This window comes from Amblyomma mixtum, chromosome 8, assembly GCF_055824585.1.
Source record: "Amblyomma mixtum isolate Tamu chromosome 8, ASM5582458v1, whole genome shotgun sequence".
In the NCBI taxonomy this organism is placed as follows: domain Eukaryota; kingdom Metazoa; phylum Arthropoda; class Arachnida; order Ixodida; family Ixodidae; genus Amblyomma; species Amblyomma mixtum.
In genome coordinates this window covers 10,359,766-10,365,765 of record NC_143019.1, presented here as the reverse complement: position 1 = coordinate 10,365,765, position 6,000 = coordinate 10,359,766, and positions in this window count along the sequence as shown.

Here is a 6,000-nt window from a genome sequence, read left to right as displayed (position 1 = left end):
GCTTTTCGTGCCGCTGCTGTGGAAGGTTCGAAACTGTGTTTTGCGCTGGATTCTGAGCTGATGAACTGCTTTAATTCACGAAAAATAGCATGCGAGGGTGTTGTGCTCCATTGTGTGCCGGCTCGGCGAAGAAAGGAGCGCGATGTTTTCGTTTTCCACGGGATGAGGGACGGAGAAAAATATGGGAGGCGAAAGTGAAGCGTGAGAACTGGAAGGCGAATGACAGCGCGAAGATCTGCGAGGCAATCCACAATGTCTGTGCTGCTTTTATGCATCATTAAAACTTCTTTTTTTTTGGCTAGTTTGTTCATATAGATAATGTAAAAAAATTTAGCGCGAACAGACACAGACCACGAGGAAGATGAGAGACACACACAAGCGCTTGTGTTTGTGTACCGTCTTTCTCGTGGTAGTTGTCTGCGCTAAAGATTTTAGATCTTTTTCTAAATGTCGCTCACAGTTATGTGCTTTCAGTAGGAATAACATTATACCACACCGCTCCGCCCATCCGCTTGTAAGCACTGACTTTGTGCGGTTTGAATATAAGTTTTTGCCTTTTTCGCCAATCTCGCACTGTGCGCAACAGGAATTTTTGTGTGCCTTCAAAGCTGCAGCTCGAAGCCTAGTTACAAACGTGAGTACAGCACGTGTTGCATCGCATTGCCTGGCATTGGAAGTAGCGCGCTTTGTTTTTGAGGCGGAACATTTTGAATTACCAGTTATGTGAAGGCTTACAAGCTAAATATATGAATCACTGCGTCTTTTAACTTTCAGTGAGCTACACTCATTCCGTATCATTCACGGAGTGTCTCACGATGATCTTTACTCTCTTGCGATCGCACATTCTTTTTGTTCAGAGCCGCGGTGAAAACACGTGAAGCAGGTGGAGCCCGGTATTTGTCGAAGGAATGCGCCATTGTACTCTTTCAACAGCTGCCCTTTACACTCGATCTTGCGAGGCTTCCGGTTCACGCAGATTAAGGAGCATTCCCCTCTCTCCTTTTCAAAAAAGAATATAATAGAGGCTCACGGGTGAACCTCCCACGTGCTACCTACCCACTTTTCTGGCCAGAGTAGGAAGTGAAAATGCAGTCTATGAACAGAGAGTTTTGGCTGCAAAAACCTGCCTACGAGCCAGCCGTCCTGGAATTTTGCAAGTGGTCTTTTCGCAAGTGCTTAATTCTGCGCAGCACAAATAATAAGCCCCTTCACCTTCCTTTTCTCAAATTATTCAGGGGAATAATTTTTCGAGGTATTTGCGATTCGCAACGAACGCAAACGTTAGGCCCTCGCGAAAATTAAGTCGGTTACAGCATATGGCTGGCAATTCGACTAGTCGCGAAGAAACTTCTATTGTGAACTGGCCGTCGCTTTAAGTAAGCGGTCGCGAGGAAGCAAGGTGCCTGCGCAGTACAGAAGTTCATCCCGAATACAGCTCTTTCTTCTCCATGTAATGACACATCACGAGGCGAAGTGCACCGTTGTCAAACGCGCAAATACCGGACCGAGATTATGCCAAATTTAAGTGAAGTTAAATTTGCCCCTCCGACACCCGAATTAGTGCTGTCGCTTGGTTGGCGTCCACAGAAATACTTCGTGATCCTCTGCTTATAATATCGCACCGCTTCCTTAACGCTGTTTTATTATCTCATTTGTTTGCGTGCACACGACCAGAGGCGCGAAATGACAGTTTCATCGTCTCTCTCATTTTAGCGCCACTTCGAGGAAGATCAGTTTGAGGGCAACAGAATGAATGGACGGCGGCTTCTCAAGTCAACGGCTGTCCAGACGTTGTTTGATTTTAGACGTGTTTGCCCACATTCGGCTTGCTAGCCTAGTATCCGCATCAGATAATCTGAGGAGCACTAGAGCCTCGGATATTTTTAGGCACTGATGAATTAATTTCTTTCTTGCGCGAACAGCTCAGCCGAAGCGAAGAAAGCCGCCTGCACAGCGGCTTTTTCCCGGTAGTTCTACACCTGACGCTACAAAAGGCTCTTCGCCAACCCCTGAGACGCCACCTGACCAGGAAGAGACCCGAGCCGACTGCGATGCAAAATATTTTACATATGCGCGGTTGACTAAAACGTCAACTAGTTGTTCATCTGCATCAACAGACGCAGTTAAAGCCTTTTGCTTGTCATGCACCTTATAAACTCCGTCATGTTCTGGCAGTACAAAAGGCATTGCTCTGTAAAGCAGTCACTGCAGTTAAAATAACCGCTTTGAGCATCTGAGACGGCCAAAAAGTAAGCGCTGTCCTAGCTGCACAGTGGCCATTAGCTCTAAAAGCTGCGCTTGTAGGCAAGCGCTAGCTCTTTTCTCATTTATATCACTAAGCAAAAAGTGCTCAGAACTGTGAGCATATATGCAGAAACCTTATACAGCTCAGCCTGCTAGCGAACGCACGTTCTAAAGAAGGATACCGGCAGACTCTCCGTAGGCCCGAATTTCAGCGCTTGCCCCAAGATGGCGCCCACGAAGGTCGTGTCTCCACCCTGTACGGCGCAGCGCTGGGCATCGAGGCACCCTAACGATTGCTAAAACCTCCAAAGCACCAAATTCCGCAGCCTACTCTTTCCTTTTCGTTTTCGCACTTTCTTTGGTTTTTTTTTTTTTTAATTTTAACGCGGTGGTTTCAAGACCGTTCAGCGGAGAACCTGGTGGCCAGCGAGAAAATGCTGATTGGTCGAAAAGCAAGTGACGTCAATAGAGGAGCGGCAGATTTGAAAAGTGATTAAAACACCGCACAAATTTGGAATATAAATACGGTCGTAACAGGATGGAAAGATAATTATGACATGTCAGAATCTAATGTAAGATCAAAAAAGGGTTGAAAATTGGGCGAGTTGGTACGAATTCATACTGGTGTGGCACCACAGGGACAGGGACAGAGACAGTTTTGTCAGTTGTTAGTGAGCACTTGTGTTGTTGTCACTCTGTCTCTGTCCTTGTCCCTGTGGTGCCACACCAGTATGAACTAATGTAAGAACCCGTGCCCCCTTGAATACCGAGTCGGGCACGGCATCTCAACGCCACCGACGCATTACTTTTCATTATTTAATGGTCTGCCTAAAAAACACCCGAACAAACTGATGCCTGAAATCACCAGGATACATAATACTAGCCCGACATACCCTCGCAATTCACCGCCATTATAAACGTCAAAATTCTCGTAGGCACGCACACAGATCGAGGTAGGGTGCCAATTAGGAGGAGGATCCTCTAGCGCAGCCTAAACTCCCCACACAAAAGCTCACTGCTTACGAAACACCGACTTAAATGAATAGACACCTTTAGCATACCGTGTTACCGTTACCGGTATCAGATGGCGGGTATCTGGCGCCAGATGGCGCCAGGTACCCGGCAGCTGCGCGCGCGCCTGCAACATCGGGACCAATCAGCGCGTGCTTCAGAATAAAGTTGTTCTCTCTCTTTCTCTCTCTTTCTCTCTCAGCGGCGGAGGGAGGGCTCCCGTTACTCCGCTAACGGTAACGGTAACACGGTACACGGTATGCTAAATGTGTCTAATGATTCGGCGTGGCGGTCCATCATACGGCTCTTCCAAAGACATTCATAAGCACGTTCGCCCGTTTTGCTTAAAGGGAGGCTGGTGTGTCTTGTCTGACAGTGTAATCCCGTCATGCTTAGTGACACAGGCCGGGACACTTTTGTTTTATTAAATTATTTTTCTTAGTCCCACCACAGTATTAGTGTCCGTGATATACAGAGAGGACCCCGGGCCGTGGAAGGGAGCCACTAACGACGTCGCGTCATACCCTCAAGGGGAAGCTTAAGTGTTCACCGAATCTGTAATGCGACAGCATTTAGATCATCGTCTTGCAAAAAACCGACCCGGTTTCTCCGTAATGAAATTCCCTGATTGGTTTAAAGGGACGTGACGTCATCATAACCGCCAAATTTGAAGATCTGAGGACTGCAATGTTCGAGTACCTTCCACTTACCTTCCATTCCACGTACCTTCCATTATCATACGGGTTATAGAATTATATTAACTCTACTCACTCTTCCACCTTATTTTACCCACCATACCACCTTAAATCGCCCTCCAGTCCCTACTAACCCACATTAATTCATTTTCTGGGGCGAGCCTGGTCCGAAATTAGCAGGTGGGCCAACTTCCAAACGCTATCGATTTTTTTTTCAGAGAAGTGGTTAAGGAGGTCCCATTTGTTTTTTTTCCCCCTATGTACACTCACGCGATTACGGTCTCTCCACCGTGCAAGCGATGCTTGCTTTTTACATTCTTCAGTATGGCCTGTTATGACCTTTGTATGACCTTTTATAACCTTGTACGACCTTTTCCACGTTTCAGTATGAGCGCCATACTCATACCTTCCTTAACGTTGCAACTTTAGTTGCAATGGTTAATTACTGCTAGTCATTGTGCGTGATAAATACTGCGACATAATCACTGATTCGTCGTTTTCATTCACTACAACGCTGTATCCAACCTGTCTCAAGAGCCGGAACACAACGAGTGAAACAGCAGCGATTTACTGCAGTTTTCTTCTCGCCTCACGTGACCTATACTGACTCTTGACGTCACGGCCATCGGTCGGCTGTTGAATCCCAAACTGAGTCAATTGGGAGAATAAATCTGATTATTTATTGTTTACCAGTCATAGGTGAATACAGCGTGATGATGCATGTATCCAAATCTCTTTCGCATCGTTATAAAAAATGGCTGAGGCTTAACTTGGTTAAGCCTGGAGAATGCGAAGCATCATCGTGTCGCGTAATTTGGAGGCGCACAACCACAGCGACGGCGCGAGGTGGGCCCCCGTTTCTCCACTGTCGTGACGTCATCAAGTCACGTGGTGTGACGTCATGTGTCACGTGATTTGGAGACGCACAACCACAGCGACGGCGCGAGGTGGGCCCCCGTTTCTCCACTGTCGTGACGTCATCGTGTCACGTGGTGTGACGTCATGTGTCACGTGATTTGGAGGCGCACAACCACAGCGACGGCGCGCGGTGGGCCCCCGTTTCTCCACTGCCGTGACGACAGCGTGTCACGTGGTGTGGCATCATCGTGTTACGTGGTGTGACGTCATGTATCACGTGATTTGGAGGCGCATAACCACGGTGAAGGGCTGAAGTGGTAGCTAATGCTTCGCATAAAAATAAAGCATTCAACCGAAATTCGGTGCGTGTACTTTTGCTGAGCTCGCGTAGTCACTGCCCTAAGAATGAACGAATGTTCTGGTACGCTTTTAGCTTATCCTAGCATCGCCCCGCCGCGGTGGCTCAGTGGTTACGGCGCTCGGCTGCTGACCCGAAAGACGCGGGTTCGATCCCGACCGCGGCGGCTGAATTTCTTGACGGCGAAATTCTAGAGGCCCGTGTGCTGTGCGATGTCAGTGCACGTTAACGAACCCCAGGTGGTCGAAATTTCCGGAGCCCTTCACTACGGCGTCTCTCATAGCCTCAGTCGCTTTGGGACGTTAAACCTCAATAAACAAACAAACAGCTAACAACGCCCAGAGGCAACGTGAACGAAGAAATCAAAACCGATAAAAAGCATTCTGGTATAGCACGTCGCCTTACGTGTTTGCATAAAGAAGTGTGGAAGCGCGTACGTTATATATTATTTTAGCGCGTTCAACACGATATTTGGGGCACGCAGTAGTTCCAGTCATAGCATGGAGCGTTATAAGGTACGATGAATACGTCCGTAAGTATATGCACATATTTTGTGCACTCATTACGGTACAAGGGGAGCGTGCACCAGGAAGAGGCAGGAGATAAGCTCGGCTGTTTACCGTCCATTCACGGCAGGGTGGACAACAGGGCACATATAGAGGCGCAGGTGCGCGGGTGATAAATCTGTTCACCGGAACGGCTGCACACTCGAGAGAGTGCACAACGTTGGGCTGCTGCGCTCATACATGGAAATTTAGTACGATGTACGTCGAGGCAGGCAAACATAGCGCCGGTGTTCTTCGGACTTTTCGCAGTTTTCTTCCTGTTTTCTTG